At 46.9% G+C, this 21,572-nt stretch overlaps 1 protein-coding gene across 9 annotated transcripts in view; it reads right to left on the minus strand.

The window, feature by feature from the left end:
* Positions 1–21,572, minus strand: part of EPN2 (epsin 2) — an 85,026-nt gene that overhangs the window by 61,285 nt on the left and 2,169 nt on the right. For 8 of the 9 annotated variants that reach the window (XM_049110256.1, XM_049110251.1, XM_035716884.2 and 5 more), the window contains exon 2: positions 19,090–19,181. The gene's annotated coding sequence lies outside the window, so the exon portion shown is untranslated. Of the gene's footprint in view, positions 1–19,089; positions 19,191–21,572 lie in introns of all 9 variants that reach the window. The other variant, XM_049110252.1, reaches the window with a different exon arrangement.

Here is a 21,572-nt window from a genome sequence, read left to right on the forward strand (position 1 = left end):
TGTCAAGTGCATCTGCATCGATGCTGCTGAAGAATGAGACACGAACAAGTGTATGAGGGGTGAAGGCCATTCAGGCAGAGCAGAGACAGCAAGGTGTATCGGAGTGCAGAGTCCACAGGGAGCTGGCTGGCTGGCTGAGGCTGCAGGAACTCATTCAGCACACTGTAAAATTTGGACCGGCCAACTGTGGTTATTCACTTTCAAGATTCTGCCATATCCTCCCAATAATAATAACAACAACAACAGCTCTGTGGCTAACACAGAGCACTGTGTCATTTAATTCTCACTATATACGGCACTATTGTCCATTTACCATTTTTCTGTAAATCTACTTACTTTTAAACTCAAATACCCACTTTAAGTAATAACATATAAGAGGTATCACTGGTATCACTGCTATGGCATTTTGGAAGGGGGGATTGTTTTGTTCATTTTGTTTTTGAGATATAATTCATAGAGCACAAGATTCACCATCCTCAAGTGTACAGTTCACACTTACAATTTAGCATATTCACAGGGATGAACTGCCATCACTGCTAATTCCAGAATATGGTTATCACCCCAAGAAGGAACTGTATACATGTTATCAATCACTACCCATTTCCCCTCCCCCTGACCTCTGTCTAAGTTCTTTCTCTATGGATTTGCCCATTCCAGACATTTCATATGAATGGAATTCATCCAACCTTTGGCCTTTTGTATCTTTTTCTTTTGCCTAACATGTATGAAAGGTTCATCCATGTTGCATTACATTATCAGTAATACATCCCTTTTTGTGGCTGAATAATTTTCCACTGTGTGGATATACATTTTATTTACCTGCTTTGTTGGAGGATATCTGGGTTGTTTTCCCCGTCTTTGGCTATTACGAATAGTGCTGCTATGAACATTTGCGTCCAAGTGTTTGCACAGACATATGTTTTTAACTCTCCTGGGCATACACTGAAGAGTGGAATTGCTGGTTCGCATGGTAACTCAATATTGAACTTTTTCAACTGCCATAGTACTACAGCATTTTTAAGATAACTTTTAAAATGAGTAACATTCAACTGTGTACCACTTAAAATTATTTTAGGAAATACTGCTAGAGCAGAGCTACGGAAGTTGGCTTTTGTTTTGTTTGGGAGCAGAGGAATGACGCTGTCAGTAGAGTATTTCTGGAATCCTGATCAAGCCACACAGGGTGAGAGGGCCAGGGTGGGGACATGGGAGGATGATATAGACAGGAAGACCACTTAGAACCCACAAGGGAGGCAATGAGGGGAACTGGGGCCTGAATGTGGGTGTGGCAGCAGAACGAAAGGGCAGGAGAGCTCAGACATAAACACAAAGCAGGAGAATCAACGCCTGACAGCCAAACATCAGTCTGGGGTGCGAGAGACGGGATGATGTTGCCAGGAGGACAGAGGCAGCCTTAATAGAACACAAAGGTGGGAAGGGTATACAAGTTTCAAGAGAATGAAAGAAACACGTAGAGGTGCTGGCCAAATAGGAACAAAGCATGAGGAAGGCACAGTGGCAGCTGGCACCTAAGGCTGGGGAGGGATACTGAGGTCTGCACGTTCCCCTGGGAGGGGCAGGTGAGAGGACCGGGGAGAACAGGGACAGGGATGCAACCCAGGAAGCTAGCAGCCACTGGGTGAAGCCCAACAAGTGCCAGGAGGGGATGAGAGACCCGGGAGAATCCCTCAGTACAGGAGAGGGTAATGCTAATCAGCAAGCACAGAGAAGAGATCAGAGGCTGTGGCAAGGAGCATGCTTCTGGGTCCTGTGAGTAGCAGTGGGTGCCTAGGAGGGCAGTGCTTTCTCCTAATGACACCAGTGAGTGGCCTAGACACCCTCAAGGGGAGGCAACACGGAATGTCTCAGACCTGCTGCATCACAGCCTGTACCACTGTGGCAGGCTACCACCCCCCCAACCCCCCCACCCTCATCTCAGGACAAAACTGAATCCATCACCCTCAATTCCGCTTCCCACCAGGGATCCTCTGCTGGAGGATCTGCCACCTGCTGCCTGCCTGGGCTTCCGGCTCTCCCTCCACTTCTCTCTCTTTCCTCCCACGACCTCTGGACTGTAGCTCTCGGGGACAGAGGCCTCGACTGTCTCCACACTGCTGCCTGCCTCACAGGGCCTGGCACAGCGCCTGGTACACATCTGCCACAGGGATGAATGACTCCACGGGCCCCGAGTCCAGCCCCACCTGCTCACACACTGCCCCCCCCCCCCACCTCTGTGTTCCTCTCCATACCCCAACCAAGCCTCCAAATACTCATACAGAATATAAAACACGACCTGTCAATACTGTGGTTTAGAAATAATGGCTCGGCAGACTGGAAAGATGGCTGCTCTCCCCACCACTTTTCGGTCACCTCACAGAATGTCCATTTTCTCTGGAAATAGGAATGGCAGCCCTCAAGACACCACAAGACAGTGGACAGGAACAGGCTGTGAGAATGGAGGTGAAAGCTTTTCCTTCTGGTAGTTTCCATGCTTGCCCACATGCTTAGCGGGCCCGTGGCCCCTTGCCACCATACCCCCCAACCCAGAAGAAGAGTAAAACAGGACTAGGCAGAGGGGGGCATGGGGTGGGGGAGGATTTGGGAGTCAATTTCACACTAAATTGAACAGGCAAAAACAAACAGCAATCTGCATACCATGTCATTTTTTTTAAAATTCTTAATGATTAAAGTATGCTACCAAATGTCAAAACACACAAGCCAAAAAGAAATTAGAGTTGCTATTTTCCTTTTGGTTTTATCTCCATTAGCCAAACGCTTTTGTTCAAACAATGTTTACATTGCCATTGTCCTACTTTGTTTAGAAAAATAATAAAAAGGGAGTGTTTCCAGCATGGAGGGCTGAGGGTGGACACAAATCTGCCCAGTTTCTCCTGGGCCCAGAAACACCCCAGTTGAGAAATTTGTTGCGCCAGAGGCTGAGGAAGAACTGTTTACTTGCCTTGGAGTATTCACTGGCCACGTCAATACCAACCTCCTCCTCCTTCGGCCACCCTGGGGATAACCAGGCCATGAGAACAGGGCAGTCCTTCAGCACATTTATGCCTCACAAGGAAACCGTGAACCAGAGCCCTGGGGACGGCCTGGGGATGGCCAGGGGATAGCCACTGGGTGACAGCAGGCTCAGCTGCAACTCAACTTACTCAGTGCCTCCTAGGTCCCAGAATTCTGCAGGGGAGGCATTTTACAGGTGAGAAATGAGAGGGTGAGTGACATGGAGCATGAGCTGGGGTGAGGTCTGCATCCCCTCCATGAAGCCACACCACTTCCTGTGAAAACTCAGATGAGCCCAGCCCTAAACCAGGTGAGGCTCTCTCTCTCCTCTCTCATACTATCACACCATCACCAGGTGCTCACTCCTAAGCTGCTCCTGGGACGATCTGAGGCCTTCTCACCAACCAGCTTTCAAAGCCAACCCATTTCATTCGGGTAATTTTTTTTTTTAAGATTTTATTTATTTATTCATGAGAGACACAGAGAGAGGCAGAGACACAGGCAGAGGGAGAAGTAGGCTCCCTGTAGGGAGCCTGACATGGGACTCGATCCCAGGACCCCGGGGATCATGACCTGAGCCAAAGGCAGACACTCAACCACTGAGCCATCCAGGCGTCCCTCATTCCAGGTAATTTCTACCCCAGAGCTCCTACCTAATGAACACTTCCTGGCCTGACCTATCCACACAGAACCGCTGTCCTGGGTCCCACGAATACCCACTGCTCTTCTCCGTAGTAATGAGTTCTACTCGCCAAGTATTTCCAGTTCAAGTCCTTCTGCATTTCCCCACCCCAAAGTCAGTCATGGCAGGGGCCATAAAATGTGCTAGAAGTAACGGGTGGCATTTTTCTGTCAAAGTTTGAAAGCCAGTGTGCGATTCTCCAAACTCCCTTCCCAAGGTGGTGGTGACAGTGGAGGCCTGAGGCCAAGATGGAGCCTCCTATTTACCCAAAAGGAGAACATGTCCATGCACAGACCTGTGCACTGATGTTCACAGCAGCATTGCTTCTAACAGCCAAAAAATGGAAACAGCTTTGTCCATCAACACATGAACGGGTAAACAAAATGTGGTATAGCCATAAAATGGAATATTACTCAGCCTTAAAAAGGAATGGAGCACAGATCCGTGCTACAACACAACGAACTTTGAAAATACACTGAATGAAAGGAGCCAGCCACAAAAGGTTGCATACTGCATAATTCCATTTATAGGAAATGTCCAGAACAGGCAAACCCACAGATTCAGAAAGTAGACTGACAGTTGCCAGAGGCTGATGGGGGCAGTGAGGGGGTGGGGGGTGACTGCTTAATGGGTATGAGGTGTTTGAAGAGTGATGAAATGTTGTAAAATAAGAGTATGCTGACGGTTGCATAACTCTGAATATACTAAAAACTACTGAGCAGTATATTTCAAACGAGTGAACTTTATTGCATGGTGTATAAATTATGTATCAATAAAGCCATTAACAACAACCAAAAAAACCCAAACAAGGTGCCTCCATCAGCCAGGACCTATGAATAACTACCATGACCACACACACTGGACATGTAGCATGACGAGAAATAAAGTTTGCTGTGTCAAGCCACAGAAACGTGAGGGGCTGGTTGTTTTCACAGCATCACGTGGCCCATCCCCATATAGACTCAAAAAGCATCCGCACTATTGTATGTTCATGTTGAAAGCATGTCTGTGGTCAATTCACTTAAAATCCTGGAAGGAAGCCACGGTTGTAGTTCATCCCAATAGAGATCAGACTCTGTCCCAAGGCCATAGTCTGAATCTTTAAACATAGGAGATGGGGGTGGGAGGGAAGTACTTAAAGAATCTGGCCAGATAGATATAATTCCCGGCCTAAGAAATTTTTCCAACTCGTAATGCAACGAAGTAATCTTCCAAAAATATAAAGAGCTCACAGAAATTGAGAAACAACCAATAACCCAAGAAAAAAAAAACGGGAAAAAAACTGTCCACACAAAAATATAAATGGTCCTTAAACATGACATGATTGGCTCACACTTCAGAAAAATGCAAATTAAAACTACACTGAGGACTAGGCAGGCTGAAGCAGTTGGGTTCTTTTATATCAAAATAGCACAACACCAAAAAGGAAGTTGAGAGAACCCCACTCTTTACTACCCAAGCCACACATGAGCCTTCCTGACACCTTGTAACTGTGTGCCTGGCACCAAGTGGAAAATAAACTCCAAGCAGCCAGTAAAACAAAACAAAAACAACTACATTGAGATACTTTTTTACACCTGTCAGGTTGGCAAAAATCCAAACATCTGACTCCACCTTCCCTTGGTGAAGCTGTGGGGAAACAGGTGCTCATACTTGCTGATGGAAGTACAAAGTATAACAAGCACCGAAGAGGGCAATTTGGCAAAATCTATCAAAGTCACAAATGTGTTTACCTCTGACCCGGCAGTGTCCCCGGGGGATGTGACCCTTAAGTCCATCTGCACGTGTGGGAAAGGACACATGGGTAAGACTACTGGATGCAGGCACATTCTGCTGGAAACCCGAATGCCTTTGGATAGGGGATGGAAGTCAAAACAAAACAAGAGACACAACTTTTGTTCCTCCAAAGAAAGGAGTAACTTCACAATACTACATGGCTGAAAGAGAATGACAATTCTCCAAGCCCTGACACAGAAAAGTCTCGAAGCAACAGTGGTAGGTAAACGAGCAAGGTGTAGGATATATGCAGTGTGTTCTTTTCTCCAAGAACAAAAAAGAGAAATAAGGGTATAAATGTGTTTATTTTATAAAGAAAGACCAGAAGGTAGATATCCAAACTACTATATCTCAAAGTATACTTTAAATCTCTTCATTTCAGGCCTATATCAATGTGTTGCTTATTCCAAAAAAAGGGGGGGGTGGTATCCCTGGTGGCACAGCAGTTTGGCACCGCCTGCAGCCTGGGGTGTGATCCTGGAGACCTGGGATCAAGTCCCACATAGGGCTCCCTGCATGGAGCCTGTTTCTCCCTCTCCCTGTGTCTCTGCCTCTCTCTGTGTGTGTGTCTATGAATAAATAAATAAAATCTTAAAAAAAAAAAAAAAAAGGAAGCCCTTTCTTCACTGAAAAAACAAAAACAAATCAAAGCTCTTGGACAACAGGTCCCAGATGCTGGTGCCAAGAGCAGCACAGGGCTAAGTGTCAACCAGGTCCTCTGTCCTTTGGCCTGTCAATCTGTTAGAGCCCCACTCCCAGCCCCCTGCCTGCCCCACCACAGTTGGAAAGCAGCAGGAGAGGCACCAGCAAATAGCCCTGCATTGATCTCTAGCAGGCTCCTCACATCTGGAAGACTGTGAAAGCCCTGGCCCTAACCCTTGGTGGCCTTTTGCAGCCTCCATCCCCCTTTCCAAACTGCACTTTCCCCTGCACAGCCCACAGATCCATGTACCCCCAAACCCGAGCAGGCCTCTCTTAGATCAGTAGAGGCAAGGCGAAGGGAGTGAAGAACAAGAAGTTATGAACCCGGGGATCCCTGGATGGCTCAGTGGTTTGGTGCCTGCCTTCAGCCCAGGCGTGGTCCTGGAGTCCCAGGATCAAGTCCCACGTCAGGGTCCTTGCATGGAGCCCGCTTCTCCCTCTGCCTGTGTCTCTGCCCCCCGCCCTCTGTGTGTGTGTATGTGTGTGTCTCATGAATAAATGAATAAAATCTTTAAAAAAACAAAAGAAGAAGAAGAAGAAGCTATGAGCCCCAACTCGTGCAGCAAGTGTGTCCTTAGCACCTGATACCAGCCGGGCAGCAGCAGAGCACTGGGGGATGCATATCCATCAGACTCCACCCCCATCTGCAAAGAGCTCACACGACAGCCCTTAGGGAGCAGGGAAACACAGAGAGCGGATACCCTACAATAGAAGCCCAAAGGGTACAGGCCAAGCATGGCCTGGAGTGGTCAAGGGGGTGGTCAAGGTGGGCAAGTGGCAGGCAGAGCACATTCCAACCAAAATGAATGGCTCTGCACACAGCTTGGCAAGTGGAGAGAAGAGAGCAGTAAGAGGTGAGGCTAGAAAACAGCATGCAGGCCAAATGGGGATGTGCCCGGGTTGACAGAGATAAGGAAAGTAGACTTCTTCTGCAGGCCCTCCAGGGTGAGGGGAGTCTGGACCTCAGGACCCATCAGAGAACACAAGCTCTCCCACAGGCAGCCTGGGCCTTTCACCTAGAGCACGGCCCTCCTCCCAACCCTCCTCCCCACCTGCGGCCCAGCCAGCTCTGTCCACTAACAGGGAAAGCAGAAAGAGGAAAACCAAAGCTGCAAGCAAGGGACAGGCTTTGGCCCTCAGGGATGATATTCATTTGTCTGGAAATTTCCCTCTGAAGTGACTCAGCACTCAAAAGATGCCAAATCAACGAGAGTAGTGCACTCTCTGGTCTTCAACAAAACAGCAGCAAAGCCGGTATTTCCACACCGCCTACCGGAAGGAGAGCAACCTTAGGCTGACCAATTTAAATTATATTTCCATGAGCCTCACAGGGCAGTGTTTTTAGAAGTCTCATTTCTGAGAGCTCAATTCAGAAGCCAGGTTACAGAATGAGTTTTTTCTCTTAAAAAACACAGTATGTTTCCTTTTTCCAAGGTTTAAATGGATTTCCTCCTTCTTCCAAATTGAAAAAAAAAAAAGCCAAAACCCTCTGTAATAGCTTTTAAATTTCTATCAAAAAGATTTCTTACGTACCCACCAGTTGGTAGTGTGATGTAGCACACAAATTCAAACCTCAAAGTGACAAGTCTGTACTAAGCCATCCACCGCCACCACCAGGCCCTGGGCTGGACGTGACATGCAGCAGAGCCTGCTCTCCTCCAGGGATATGCAGTCTTGAGGGGAAGCTGACATCTATTCACTAGAGGTGGCTCAGTAACCAGCCAGGGGTGCGTCAAGGACCTTCCACCAACTTGGGAGATCTGTTCACAGGGACTCACAAATAACCCCTTTGCCTGTCCCCATGTGGTGCCAAGGCCAAGGGCCCCAGGAGGAAATGACCCGACATTGACATGTCATGGGTCTCCCTGAAGTGAGTCAGTTGACCCACGACCTAGACCAGCTCTCTGGGTTGGATCAGAGGGAGCTGGTGAGCCTCAGACAAACACATTTCCTAAGGAATTGGCCTGTTTCCTCTTCTGGGGACTTCTGAAAAGAGAGGCAATCAATTGTGTGGAAAGAACAGGCCAACACTCACATCACCATCTCATTATCAGTTCAGCATCACCAAAGGGGAAAGATACATTCAGAGAACAAAATACCTGCCAGCCTGACTGTTGCTCTCATCTAAGGATGGAAGACAGCATCTGAGAGTCAAGGAAGTCTTAGGAATCACTTAGTCCTACCCTCTCATTTATATCACAAATGGGGAAACTGTGGCCCAGAGACCATTAAGTGACTTTGTCATGGGGCGAGTCTGTCCCTCTCTGGAAGTCTCTGAAGTGCATGCAGTGCTACTGGTGTCTGGTTCCACCATCCAGCTCTGAAGTCATCCTCCCCACTGACCGCTTCCCCCTCCACACTTCCCCAGCTCAGCACCAGCACCAACTGCCTCCCCCTCCCTTACCCACATTTAACTGGTTAATAAACCTTATAAATCCAGCAGAGTTCCCTAGTGGCCTCCCGGAGCCTCTGGGGACTGCACACCCTGCCACCCCCAGCAAGAGAGGAGGGGACAAATCACAGGAAGTGCTTCCCACTGTGGCCATTCAAGGGTGAGCTCTGCACCATCCTGGTGATGGCCACACAAACCATAAAGACCCCCGGGGCACTAAACAAACAAACAACTTGGGGAAAACCAAACTACTAACTGACTACAGTGACAAGGCTAGAGGTCAAGTTCGAGTTTGGTCCTTCCTACTTCCAAATTTTCTTTGATGACCATTAAAACAGTCACCCTAAACATTCTTCGAGACTTAGGACAAAAAGAAAATCAGCCTGGAAATACTACATTGCAGACAGTCTATTCTGGTAAAGGAGATGGAAACACAATCAGAATTAGGCATAACCTAAGTCCCAGGCATGGGGCATGGGTCTAGAGTGGCCCAAAAGACCTGGTTACGAAGCCATCCTCCCACTAGGCAGGCCTGAGATCTGCAAAGCAAAATCCCAGTCGCTCCTCCCCAACCCTAGTACAGGAGTTAAGACTTCTGTGGTTCTGGCCACAGAGAAGAGTGCCTCAGAGCTTTCCCACTGGTTCCATTGGCAGGAAAACCATTGGAAGCTACATAATCCTTTTTTACTCAGCTTCTAGGTGCTTACACCACCATACTTTGGGGTAGGCTGTCCTCCCAGACTCCACCCTTTCTATTTATCCTTGCCTTGTTTGCTAAACAAATATGAAATGGCCTAAAGCAGCGGGTTCCCAACCCTAGCCATACATGTGAAATCTCTGGGGAGCTTTGGAAACATACCCAGGCTCAAGCCCCTCCCAGAATAATTAAAACAGAAGGTAGTGGGGCATAAGCATTGGCATTTTATTTATTTTTATTTTTAAAGATTTTATTTATTTATGCATGAGAGACACAGAGAAAGGGAGGCAGAGACCCAGGCAGAGGGAGAAGCAGGCCCCATGCTGGGAGCCCAATGCGGGACTCGATCCCGGGACTCCAGGACTACGCCTGGGCCAAAGGCAGGCACCAAACCGCTGAGCCATCCAGGGATCCCAGCATTGGCATTTAAAAAAAAGAAACTCCCTGGGTGATTCTGATAAAGTCAAGTGAGCCAAGCAGAGAATCACTGGCTTAGAGAAACCCAGATCACAATGAAAAACAAGTAAACAAAGAAATCCAGGCAATAGAGAAAGAGAAGAGGGAGGGGCAGGTGAGAACCCCAAGTGCAGGCCACCCCAGAGCTAGCATGAGCTGAGCTTCTTGATGGCCAAAGCAAAGAGGATTCACACTGTCCACGAGATAGAAATGAAGCAGATTCACAGAATTTCTCCTTGTCCTGGGACCTGAGATGAATGCCTCCCTCCCACACTCTGAAAGAGGACACACAGCATGATGCAATGAGAGCATCTGCCACATCTCACCCCACAGGGCAGCTCCTGCGAAGGGTACCCCCACCCCCAGTCAGCAACGGACTGACCCACAGGGCTGTCCACTAACTCCTTGCTAGAAACAAAAGCCTCATAGGAATCAATGTCTCATATAAAACATGCTACCAGATCTACTTCGTTTTCCTGATAACAAGGTACCTAAACTGCCACCCTGAACTCCAGCACCTTGTCATGACAATGCAAGGGCACAGGCTCCAATTACTGAGGTACAGAAATAAAGGAAGTGACTCATGAAAACACTGAGAGCTCTGAGTCTGTCCCCATAACTCAGGAGGGGGCAAAGTCAAGCATTGCCCTCAATGTCAATGCTGAGAAAGGCCACCGCCCACCCTCATACCCACAGCTGTGATCTCTCAGGTCTAAGAAGAGCAGGTCCCCCCCATTTTACAGCCTGGTAACCAGGCCTCACAGCCACCAAAACCAAACAGTAACAGAAGAGGCCCTTGAGTCCCTTACGTCTAATGTACTTTTCTGTTACATATGATGTGCTTCAGTAAAAAGTTCTTTTTAAATGTGTTAAAAATCAACAGAGTCAGGAAGTAACCACCTTCTATCCCCTTATTTATGACATTTTCTTTTTGATTCATGCATATCACATCACCACATCTCAAAGTAAGCGCTGACAAGTTACAGTGGTATCTCACAATCACCAAGGTGGAAACAATCCAAATGTCCATTAACAGATGAACAGATCTACATATTCTGGTCTATTCACACAATGAAATGTTATTTAGCCATAAAAAGGAATGACACATGTGATCCCATGGTTGAACAGGGAAAACATGATGCTAAGTGAAAGAAGCCAGACACAGAGGGTCACATTCGTATGATACCAAGCACATGAAATGCCCAGCGTAGGCAAAACCCAAGGACAGAGAGCAGAGCAGTCCTTTTGGGAGGCTGGGGGGCAGGAGGAATAGGGAGCAACTACTTAATGGGCAAAGGCTGCCTTCTAGGGTGATGAAGAAAGTGCAACTATGCTGTAGTGATGATTGTGCAACAGTGTAAATATACTTAATGCTACTGAATTCTTAATACTTTGAAATGGTTACCACGATAAACTTTGTATTACATGTATTTTATAATAAAAAATTAATATAGCAAAATTCTCATTGTTTTGGGGTGCCTGGGTGGCTCAATCAGTCAAGCATCCAACCCTTGATTTTGGCTTAGGTCATGTTCTCAGGGTCATGGGATCAAACCCACCTTGTGCTCCATGCTCAGCACTGAGTCTGGCTTGGGATTCTCGCACTCCCTCTCTCTGCCCACTACCCTTACACTGTGCATGCCCGTTGGCTCACTCACTCAAAATAATTAATCAGGCAATTAATTAATATTTTTTAAAAATCTGTTCTGCCCTAATAAAAGTGCTAATAAAATTCAACTCGTTAAGATTTTATATAAAGATGATCATTATTCCACACAGGCAGAAAGTCAGTTTCAATCCCAGAGCATTCAAAAACCAAAATTAGGATAGCTGATCAATCTTGTCTTAAAAACAAGTTTCCAAAGAGTCCATATCTGCTAGTGATGCATATTGAAGCACTTGTCCATGAAGTAAGTCTGGAATTTGCTTTGAAATAATCAAAGAGGAAGGAGGGGGAGATTCCTAGATTAAAAAACTGCTGAAGCTCAGTGATGGGAATTCGCTGAACTATTCCATATTTATATGATTGAAATTCTCCATAATAAAAAGTTTTGCTTTGTTTTCAAGCAATTCCCGAATCTTTAATATTCTGAATAAAACTCTGCATAGGTAAAAGAACTAGATGCCCTTAAGCTGTCAATTTCTGGTGGCTCTACCTCGTGCCCCACAGTTTAGGGTCACCAGGCAGGCCTGTCCACAAAAGGCCACACAGGGATCCCTGGGTGGCGCAGCGGTTTGGCGCCTGCCTTTGGCCCAGGGCGCGATCCTGGAGACCCAGGATCGAATCCCACGTCGGGCTCCCGGTGCATGGAGTCTGCTTCTCCCTCTGCCTGTGTCTCTGCCTCTCTCTCTCTCTCTCTCTCTCTCTCTCTCTTTGTGTGCCTATCATAAATTAAAAAAAAAAAAAGGCCACACAAAGGGCTCCCCAGAAAAGAACCAGAGCCCCAGTTCAGACTGCCAGGCAGCAGCACATGGAGTCATCCGACCTAGTCCTTCACATTGCAAACCAATACATTATCTAGGCCTCCAAGATGCCTGCTCAAAATTCAGTTATCAGCTAGGGCCTGGAAACAAGGAAATCTTTCACTGAAATGCCTTTAACAGAGCTACGGAACCCCCACCACTGGAGACAGAGCTTCCCTCCCAGCCTCAAGGAAGCAGAATGCTGCCAGGCTCTCCCTAAATGCAGCAGGAGGTTAAAATTATAAGCCTACCCACTTGTTTTTCCTCCTTCCTCTTCGAGAACTAGATGAGGGGTGGGAGGCAAGGCAGGTATCGTTCCCTCCCCCCTGTTGCATTCCCAGTATCTAGGAAAGTGCATGGCCCGTAGTGGATGCTCTGCTAAATGTGTGTTGTGTGATCCTTACTTGTGCTCTAACGGTACATTATCAAGACTTGCTTCTCACAAATGCCAATGCAAGACACCCAATGGAAGGCACCAGAATGTACTGGTGTTGGGTGCCAGAAAAAGAGAAGACAGGAGACAAGGAGTTATGGTACAAACATTACCACCTAAAATAGCATCAGAGATGCTCTGGAGTATAGAGCCCTGGGTCAGAGAGAGGGGGGCATGGAGTGGAGGTGTGGGTGTGTGCCAGGTAGAGGAGAGTGCAAGATGAGCATCTAAAGCAGGGAGGGTGAGCACAAGGGCAAGGAGGAGGGCACGGAACAGGAAGGCCGGCAAGCGCCACCACTCTGAACCCGATGCTGCCGCAACTAACTCCATATAGGACCCTGGTCTCCAGAGCAGGGCCTGGGCAATGGAAGGGAAACGAGGCATCACGGGAGGGGTGGGAGCTGTAGAGAACTGGCATACGAAACCCCATCCAGAGATGGCGCCAACGTTGGCGCTGGCCCACTGTTGCCAGGCAACAGTGCAGTCCCCTGGCTGCCAAGTGTTCTGATTTGTCAATGAAGCTCCAAGTCTGGATTGCTATGTAAGATCTCCTGATTTTCATGTTGGCAACTGTGGGACACAGAATAATGCCTTCCAAGGATGTCCACATCCTAATCCCAGTTACATGGCAAAGGGGAATTAAAATGGCAGATGGGAACATGGTTTCTGACCAGCTGACCTCAAAATAGGGAGAGGTGCCTGGATTATCCAGTGGGCCCAACGTAATGGCAAGAATCCTTAACGTGGAATTGGGAGGCAGAAAAGTCAGTCAGAATGAGCCAGTATGAGGACATGACTAGCTATGACTGACTTTGAAGACAAAAGGGGCCACAATTCAAGGAACATGGATAGCCTCTAGAAGCTGGAAAAGGCATGGAAACAGATCTTCTCCTAAGGCCTCTGAGAAGGAACACAGTCCTTGCTACACCATGACTTTATCCCCCTGAGATCTGTGTTAGAATTCTAACCTATAGGACTATTATTTTAAGCCACCGCATTTGTGGTAATTCGTTACAGCAGCCACAGGAAACTAATACAGCAATCAACTTTAATTTTTTAAAAAAGGACAGTACAGCCCAAACAAAACATGTCTGTGGGCTGAATGGGGCCCGTGGACCACTTTAGTCTTCTCCATGGAGCACTGAGGGTTGGGCCATCTCCTGGCTACTCAACACAGAGGCTGGCACACAAACTCTGATATGCATCCCAGGGTTTACTAGGTCCCTTACCTTCACAACCCAGTCAGAAAGTTCTCCAGGGATTTCTGGAAAAACAGCTGCTTGGGCCATCTAGCTGACTCAGTGGGTAGAGCATACAACTCTTGCTCTCGGGATCATGAGTTCAAGCCCCACTTAAGGGTAAAGCTTACTTAACAAAACGAAACAAAAAAAAAAAAGCTGTTTGAGTGTAAGTAGCTCCACTCCCAAAGGACCTGTTAGCCACAGCACCACAGACCTTGCCCTAGGATCTGAGAAACTGGCCTACAGTAGAGGGTAGAAGTAGTGAGAACCCTTCTCAGGGCCGCCCTCTCCTGCAAAAGCAAAGAAGGGAGGGCTTTTTAGCTCCCTGGGGAAGCCTCCAGGCCCTCCCTCCCAGCCACCTACAGGGCACTCTCTTGCTCACAGTGACTCCCCAGCAATGAGATCACTTTGGGTACTTTTTTTTTTTTTCAAACAGCAGAGGAAACACTTTTCAAAGGAACTCTTTTTAGTTTCCCACGTTCAGAGCAGAACGGAGCTGCTCTGATCAGAAGCAAAGTGGAGGACCCAGAGCACTGCCCACTCACCACCAAAAGATTGTGTGAAAGCCGCATCCCAACTCAGAGTGAGCTAAGCACTCTGCCTGTTCTACAGCATATCCAGCCCTCCCTCTTCCACACCCTCCTTGCTTAGCTGGAGCTTGACCCTGACCCTGTTCTCTGGCCTGAAGGCCTCTCATCTGTGTCCCCCAGAACTCCCACTTTTCCTTTAGGACTCTACTTACCTATCATCTCCTCTGAAGTCTTCTCTGACCCCCAGATTCATTCTCAGTATCTGATACCACTTTTTAAACTTCTCCCTCCCAAGGCTGCCATACATTTTCCTCTGTCAGGAGCCACTCTCTGCAGACCATGAGCTACTTGAAGGCAGGAACTTACATTGCATCATTCATGCATTCACAAACTATAGGTCATAATAGCTCTGTGCTCAATAAACACTAAGGTTTGAATGAATTGGACTATAAACTAATTTTTTTTCTGAAAATATCATAAATTATGATATTGTGATATGCATTAAACACACCGGGTAAAACCTCCCTTCTGATCTTCGACTAATAAAGTGAATTTGCCTCAATTAGGTACTCTAAGTCACAACTATCTTTTTTTTTTTTTCCCACAACTATCTTTAATATAATTACTTTGGGGTGCCTGGGTGGCTCAGTCGCTTGTATCAAGCATCTGCCTTCAGCTCAGGTCATGATCCCAGGGTCCTGAGATACAGCCCTGCATCAGGTTCCCTGATCAATGGGGAGCCTGCTTCTCCCTCTCCCTGCTGCTTCTTCTGCTTGTGTGCTCTGTCAAATAAATAAAATCTTTGAAAAAAAAAGTACTTTGAAGAAATGCAGTTTTAAGTTTTATAAGTAGTGTTTGCTGAAGTCTTTACGATTAGAGGGGGAAGGAGGACTCTGGCTCACAGGCTTTAAGGACTAGATAAGAACCCACTGTGCCTGCTCCATAGACCTGGCTGAAAATCAGGCAGAAGGAGGGTTACCAAACAGGTGGGTCACAATCTTTTCTCCTGGTCTACACTTTTGGCTAAACCAGGCCCCTCTGACCAAGGAGCTCAAAGACAAACTCCAGCAGCCCAGGTGGCCATCTCTCCCTGGCACGATGCCACTTTATCGGCGCCCCTTCCATCTTTCCTCGAGCTGGTCCTCAGTTACTCTACAGTAGCTTGGGGCCCAACGCCCTGCATCTCATTTCTGCAAAGGCTTCTGGCTCTCTTCTTGCTCCAATTTTCTCCCACCTTCTACTCCCTGACACTCCCAGAGGCTCCCCTGAGCACACAGTTCATCTTGTCAGCCCACACAAACCATGAAAATCATCTGGAGCACTTCTAAAAAACCTACTGGGTCTCCCTCCATGGTCTCGGGTGGGGCCCTATCATAGGCATTTTTAAAAAGCTTTCCAGGTCATGTGACCTGCAGGTGCAGCCAAGGATAAAAACTGCAGGCTCTCAGGCTGTCACATCCACACTTTCCAGCCAGCACCCAGGCCCCCAGGGCACCTGCCCCTCCCCAAACAGAACCAGACTCCAGGACCTCCCTTTGTACTGACAAAGGGAGTACCCTTGTGCTGTCTCTGGAACTGTGACCTAGCCAGTCTCATCAACCAGCCTGGTCAGGCCCTGCCACAGAGCCTCTCCCCAAACACTTGAGTTCCCTACTGCCAACACCACCAAATCTCAAGGCCGCTGCCTCCCTCTTCAGAGCCAGTGGCCACCCTGTCACCTTAGTTCTCACTGTTCCCAGCAGGCATCCATCGAGCAGAACTGCTTCTGTGTAGGTGGGGTACACACTCCCCTACATACATGCAGGCACCTGCCCAAACCCACCCTAAGCTTTGCTCCCTGCTGTTCCCTCAATCTGAAATGCCTTCCCATCTGTCTCCTGTATCACACTGTTCCCTGTCCTTTGAGGTCCACCTCAAATCCTACCTTCTCCCTGACATCTTTGACTCTTTCAGATTTTCCTCCATTCTTGACATCCTGACAAAGAATCAAAAGCACAGCTCAGCAAACCATCAGCTTCTAATTGTCTCACAAATGTTAATTTTGTCTTCTTGACCGGTGGCAAGAAACATAGCATTTTATTTACACCCATCATTTTGACTAGAGACCACATGTTGCATATTTTCCAGGCCCACATCGACCTCAAATATTCTGCTCTAATATCATGAAATTGTCCTTGATTTGATGCCCATACTTCTACATGAACTGGACTGCCTCTCATAAAGTGGCATAAAAATTATTCCTGTCATGTATTTCCTAACTTTTTTGGGCCCAAAGTACAGTCACCATACTCCAGGACAGCAACAGATATCAAACAGGCACTCATGGAGAGGCTGCTTTCAAGTAAAAATGTGACTTTTCAGGCTGTCAGGATTCCTCTCCAGCTACGACTTTTTTTGTGGGGGAGGGAGGAGAGAAGGAAAGGGGGCGGACTTTGAATAGCCAACTTCTAAGTCTCATGATTTATTCACCACAGCCTTAAAGAGTTTACAAAACAACAAATTTGAGTCCAAACCTCCAGGGCCTCCCAAGAGTGCAGGGCAGGTACTGACACATAGCTGTTTACCATTCCTTGGCTTGGGAGCTGCAGGCAATTTTCAAACCTTGGGAAAGTGATCACACCCCAACCTCCACATACACTGTTAAGACCAGAAAAATCATCCATTTACTGTAAGTCATATGTTAATTGCCTGCTAAGGAAGGAGACACTTTATATTTTTATTTATACAACTTTTTAAGACTATCAAGTTCTTCTGTATGAATTTGATCACATTTTAACAACAACATTAACCAGATTTTTTTTATAGTCCTTAATTCCCATGTGTCATGTTTACAGAGCCAATGCACAGAGCCTCAGGATTACAGAGTTAAAAAGAAATGAGCCCTTTCCTCAGAGCAATTTGGGCAATTATTTTAACACAGTTTTGCAAACACAAAAACCTTTACCAGCCCACACAGACTTCCTCCCAGCCAGCTGGGGTCTTCCCGGGTCCCTGTTGTACGCAACCAGGCAGATTGAGGTCTCTGAATGTACTTCCATGGCCCTGGACTGGGAGGTGAGGCACTGTCACAGAAATAGCTTCATGAGGTTCCCAAACCAGATAGGTATGGGACTGGGTGGGTGCCTGTGAACAAGCCTAGCCCCTCTGAGCTAGTCTGTTCATCTGTGAAATGCGTACCTCCCAGAGTTCCTCTGAGGGTACGCAAGGCAATGAATGGGAGCACCTGGCACAGCTGCAGAGTGAGGTAGTGGAAATAATGCGGTTTTGAATCTGACACAGGTGGCAGCAAATGCCAGCTGGGGTACTTACTGGCTACATGGCCTGAGGCAGGTTGCTAAACCCCTCAGAGCCTTAGTTTTTGCATATGCAAATAGGGAAATAATAACTTTGTGGGATTATGATGAAAATTAAATATTGTGCGTAAAAGGAGCAGCATAGGGCCTGGCACACAGAAGACATTCAAAAACTGTCAGGGCTCACACACAGAGTTTAATTTTGATAGACAAGCTAATAATTACTATTAGTGGAAAATCATTTCCCCCCACAAACTCTAAACATCAAAGAATATTAAATCAATCTGAACCATTGGAGGGAGGAGGAATGACTTCCATTAACACCAGTGGCCAACCCTAATGGCCCCGTGGGAGTCTGCCTGGTGCCCTGCCCTTTCTCAGCTGCATTTCTGAAAAGCCTTGACAGTGAACATCTTGTTTGATGTGTGGGAATGATGAACCAGCTTGTCAAACAGAATCCTAGATGCACTGCCTCTTCGAAGGGCACTGACGTCTTACGTTCCCTTCATCAAGGAAAACGTCCTAACTCACATAGTGATGAAGCCTGTGACAACAGTCCAAGTTCTAATCACTTAAGAACAGAGCAAAAACATCTCTGACAAACTAAACTCCCTTCCCAAGTGTCATACCATCATCTTCTGAGCAATTTTGGAGCATTTCAGAGGCAGAGAAGCACTGCTGTTTTTGCATGTCCCAGCACAGTCAGGTATTGCTGACACCTGACACCCCCTACTTACTCACTCCGCTGGGGCAGGGTCCCCGAATCTGATTCCTGGGCAAGGAGCATCAGTAGCACCCAGAAGCTGCACACTCTCAGACCTCCTGGCTGAAGCTGCACACTCTCAGGCCTCCTCCCAGATCTACCAAAACACTCTGGGGTGGAGCCCCTCAATGTGTCTTGTCTAACAGGACTTCTGGTGATTCCAACACATGCTTGGAGTCTGAGAAACACCAGTCTATTCTGCAAGATGGTTATTATCAGCCCCATTTCAGAGGAGGAAAACAGAGCTCAGTGATTAGAGTGCTCAAATCCGCCCGGCTAGGAAACCAATTTGTACTCGCACCTGATTCCAAAGCTATTTCTCCCATGGCTTTTGTAGCCAAATTGTCTGGACCATTTGGAGCCCTCAGCTACTGAGCCACCGGGATGCGATGATGACATTAGCTTAAGAGGGGTGGGAGTGAGAGGAAGGATGAAGCCTGCACTCAGAAGTGATTAATTATAGATGCTTTTAAATCCACATCATGCATCAGGCCTAGATGGTCAGCCATCCCTCAGGACGGACCTGCTTTTCCCTGCTCCATTTATCAGCAGGGTTGCCGTGAGGGGGTGCAGGGAGAGTCCCTTCATTTACAGCCCTCTGTGCACCCACTGCCTAGCATTGCTTTGAATAGGAAGAGAATTAAGTTACCTGTTCTGTCTCCAGAGCGCTTGCTTGAAAGTACAGCCTTGACAGGGACAGGAAAGCTCTTCTGTGCCCAGGCACAAAGCCGGTTCCAGTACCTGGGGATGCTGGGAATGAGTCACCAGAAAGAATCCAATGCATGGACACACAGCATTTTAACAATGTTGCAGATCTGGTTCAAAGAAGGCAGGCCCTTTTTTTTTTTTTTTTCTTTTTAATCTAACCCTAAATCTGGTGTCTATCAGTTCAAGTGGTTCATTAAACTCTTGACTTTCAACCCACAGTGCTTTCACAGATCCTAGGTTAGGAAAAAGAAATCTCATTCACAATTCCCAATCTTCTACATAGACTTGGTGGTGATTTTAAAGATTGCAAGTTTATCCTGTAATTTAAATTAGTTCACTTAAATGAATTCACACTGTGGGGCTTTATACAGAAGCTGGTGGAGTAGGAAGCCAGGTTTGGGAATCACACAGACCTTGGTTTGACTTCTGGCTGTGCCAGTTCCTCACAGATTACTTATCCTCTTTGGGCCTCCATTTTTCCACTCACACACAGATGGGAGGTAATCCCATGTTATAGGTTTGTTTGTTGTTCCCTTTGGTTCTGTTTTTTTTTTTTTTTCCTAAGTAGGCTTCAGGCCCAGTGTGGGGGCCCAACGCAGGGATCAAACACAACCCTGAGATCAAGATCTAAGCTGAGATCAAAAGGAGAGGACCCCTTAACAGACTGAGCTACCCAGGAACCCCTGTTTTTGTTTTTGTTTTCCTGTTATATGTTGATGTGGAGACAAAATGAAATTACATTAAAAAAATAATAATAATAATAAAGACCCTGTCATAACTTTGCATTTCAAGACATAAAAAACTTAACCACATGACAGGAAAGTAGATCTAATCAAGTCCACAGATGGGTTACACTGAATGCATGTACTCGCTTAAGGGCCCCTACACTTATTTCACTCTTTTGTTTTTCTAAGTTTCTATTTTTAGGCACCTCAAACAAGCTAAATCAGACCAAAGAAAATTCCATTGACAAAGTTATCAGAAGGTCTGTCAATTTTCAAAAACTCAACAGATGCACATAAACAGTCATTTCATAATGCAGCCGACAAAAACAAAATGTGCTCTCTCCCACCCTCGGCAATCTTAGTTACATCACCCCATGGAACTCGGTCCATGTCAACTTGTGGTAGGGCTTTCAACAAGTCTCCATTTCTGTGAGACTCGCTTTCTCAAATGAAGCAGCAGGCACAATAATATTTTGGAATCCAACAGACCTGTTGGAATCCCAGCCCCATCACTCACTGGCTGAGTGATCTTGAGTACATGACTTAAGCCCCTGGGCCTCAGTTTCCCCAACTGCAGAAAGGGGGTAATATGCATGTGGCTGATGACACACCCATGTGTCATGTAACATGACGTCCCATACGACATAGGACTGCTGGACCAACAGTGGTGGTCTTTGCAAGAGCAAAACATAACAGTGGAGCATGTAGTAGAAGATCAATAAAAGTTTGTTCCTCTGCCCCCAGGACTGCTTATTCACATCCCAGACCCCATGTCAGAGACTGAGGTGGGTGCTGGAGAAGTAAACAAAGACTAGCCTCAAAGATGTCACTGTGCCACAAAAGCCCCAGATACAGAGACAAGGTGATTAAGCACTCTAAAAGATTGCTTGGGGGGTGGCAAGGCTTGGAGAGAAGAGTTAGAGAGGGACTCTGCTGAAATTGGCTGCCAAAGGCTTGACAGAATAGGTCTGTTTAAACGGAACACACGAACAGAAAGTCTGGCAGACAAATGGGGGGGCTGGGGAGATCTACAAAATTCCTTCTCTCCCCAACCTCAAGTTCCCCCAATGCAAGCCCTTTTATTTCTGCAAGGCTCGGGGTCACCAGGTACCCCTGCCATCAAGTGACAACCACCACAGTCATCCATGGCCCATCAATCCAACAGGAAGGTTCTGGGGAATAGGAAGAACAAATGCCCGAAAGCTTTACTGCACTTCCCAAGAGTATGAAAAGAGAGCTCCATGCATGAAAATTTCTTGGCACTTTAGCCCACCAAAGACTGAAGTTTACCCTCAACCTAATGAAATCTTTATTTAAAAAAAAAAAAAAGCCCACTCTTTTAAGTTCAGGAAGAGGCAAGCCACTGAAACAAATCAAAGTCCTAAAAACTCTTCATCTACTTTTTGCAGGACTCTTATCAGAATCCCAACACTTAGGAAAGCCACGCCTTACCATGGAAGCCCAGTTACCTAAGAGGCATCAACTGTGTTTTTCCAAGGGCTTTTTTATGGGTTGGGTTATTTTCTTTCCTTTTTAAGATTTTATTTATTTATTTGACAGAGACAGCACAAGCAGGCAGAGGGAGAGGGAGAAGCAGGCTTCCTGAGGAGCAACGAAAAACAGGACCCTGGGAGCCCAGGACCCTGAGATCATGACCTGAGCCAAAGGCAGACGGTTAACCTGACCGGGCCACTGAGGC

Source organism: Canis lupus, chromosome 5 (genome assembly GCF_003254725.2).
Source record: "Canis lupus dingo isolate Sandy chromosome 5, ASM325472v2, whole genome shotgun sequence".
In the NCBI taxonomy this organism is placed as follows: domain Eukaryota; kingdom Metazoa; phylum Chordata; class Mammalia; order Carnivora; family Canidae; genus Canis; species Canis lupus.